The following is a 2,140-nucleotide window of genomic DNA, read 5'->3' as shown; positions in this document are numbered from 1 at the left end:
TTATGGAAATGTTTGAATTAGAGAACATTTAAATAAAATGCAATTTTTATGTTCTCAAAAATATTCAATAACATTTCTCTAAATGTGTAAAATGATCTGTTCTCTTCTGTAGCATAATCTCATTTTCCCTCATATTTTACCAAAAAGCTTTTATATATATAGAAGAGAAATGAACTGTAGTCCCTACCTCGTTCAAATGATCAGATATTTTATTAGTGAATTGCAATTAATCAGGTTTTTCCCTGCTTTCTGCCTCTCTTGTGCTCCCTCTTTCATTCTGAAAGTCTGTTTTGCCTCATTTTGGCCTACCTGCCTCTTCTGCAAACTCAGGTGATGTTAGGGCATCCCAAGACAGAGTTGTAACTAGAGTGCTTTACAGAGGGGAGAAAAGTGGTGTTCGGTTAAACAAGAAGTCCTAGTTGTCTGTCATGCTATTATTGTTCAAACTCATGCTTGCTGTCTCTTCCTGGCTACTTGGAATTGAAATTCCCTATGGCTGGAAATGACTTTCCCAGATGTTTAGATCCCTAAAGCCAATGCTGCTTTGATTCAGGGGGCTCAGGAAAGAAATATTTTTAAAGTACCTTCCAGAAGGGGAATCCCTGTTTGCCTCCTTCCATCCAAGAAAGCTAGAGTAGGCAGCTATACTGAGGCTGCCCAGAAAAGCTGGAGTCAAGGACTAGCAAAGAAGAGTCCTTTTGTGTATAGCAGTGACTGGTAACAGCTGTCTGGAGCGATGCTGCTGAGAGATTCTGAAGCACACCCAAATTCATTGGGAAAATATGCTGTGATATATAAGTCTGTCTGGCGTGGGCTTTGAGGGAAATGGCAGAATGCGGGATGGGTATGTACTGTTAGAGGACACAATTGTCCCACAAATTATCTTCTGAAAAATTCTTAATGACTATCTAGGCTTCTTTGGATTGTAATAATAATAATTATTACTCACAGTAGCAGAAAATAGTAAGGTGCTACATGCTATTGGGAAGGTATTTGCCTACCTTCTCAGGGGGCCCTGATTTTGAGGAGAGAAACACTACTACTTGTCACATATCTGATGAGGAATGTTTGATAAAAAGGTGGGGGGGAAATCTAGTTTCATAGAATCCTGTGAAAATAAGAAAACTAAAGGAAGAATGGTTTTTTTTTTTAGTTGCTAAAGTTAAGAAAAATCCACAAAAAGAACAAGCAATTGCCTGGTGTCATATGGTATATCCCTCTCTCCTTTGCCACCACTTGAGGAATTATGCAAATATTTACTCACTGTTATACTTACCTGGCAGGGGAGATACCATGATCAAGAAGGTGGTTTTCCCAGGGTGAGGCTTATCCATTGCACTCCGGATGTGCTGACCCCTACGATTTCCTCAAATGTGGGAAACTCAACTACATAATTTGTGGTAGTGGGGGACTGCGTTCGTGCTCTCCCCTGTTTAAAAAAAAAGAAGAAGAATATTTACTCACTGTTTTTTCACCTCATTGGTGTTTCCAATTCCTTTTGTTTCTCTTCCTTTTTAATACAACTCATATTACTTAATAAAAGAGTGAATAAATTATCAAAACTTTTAAAAGCTGACAAGTCTTAACAGACTGGCACTTCATCCTCTTGGCACCAAGCTTTAAAATTGGACTTGAACACCAGTCTATGCATGATCCTGCTTAACTACACTGCTACCTCAACACACAGGTTCTGCATGGGTCCATTTGGTGTGTATAGTTCTCCAACATCAACATCGGAGTACCAGACACTTGGCCCAAATGTTCCTACCACTTGGCATCAAGGGCAAGAGGCAGTTCTCTTGGCCAGTCAGGATCACTGACAAATCGCTGATCTTTTTCCACAAGTCATGCCAAGTGGTGCATTCAGTTACCCAGAAATCATGTCCACTTAAATGCACTGTGTTATGAAAGAAAAACAAAGTATACCAAATGTCTTTTTTCATTTCAAGTTCTCATTTGTTGTTTTGCATTCTTTTAGCATTTCAACATGTTTTGGAGTGTGTGGCAGGAAAGGGAATCAAGAGGAAGAGGCAGAGGCAGACTTCCCCTAGAGGCTGGAAATCATTATTGCCTATTTGGCTATATTCCATCAAAAGTGGCTTGCACCAGTGTAGAGCCAGGATTGACACTTAAAGATCTG

At 39.6% G+C, this 2,140-nt stretch overlaps 1 non-coding gene across 1 annotated transcript; it reads left to right on the top strand.

Annotated features, from left to right (window-relative positions):
* Nucleotides 1–1,268: 1,268 nt before the first annotated feature.
* On the top strand, nt 1,269–1,432 carry LOC119253622 (U1 spliceosomal RNA). The gene has a single exon (XR_005127152.1). It is a non-coding gene; the product is annotated as a U1 spliceosomal RNA (small nuclear RNA).
* Nucleotides 1,433–2,140: the final 708 nt, after the last annotated feature.

Source organism: Talpa occidentalis, unplaced genomic scaffold, assembly GCF_014898055.3.
Source record: "Talpa occidentalis isolate TD23 unplaced genomic scaffold, MPIMG_talOcc4v2.1 talOcc4.2, whole genome shotgun sequence".
Lineage (NCBI taxonomy): Eukaryota > Metazoa > Chordata > Mammalia > Eulipotyphla > Talpidae > Talpa > Talpa occidentalis.
Note: the sequence above shows the minus strand (reverse complement) of the source record. Positions and strands in the feature narration are given on the sequence as shown.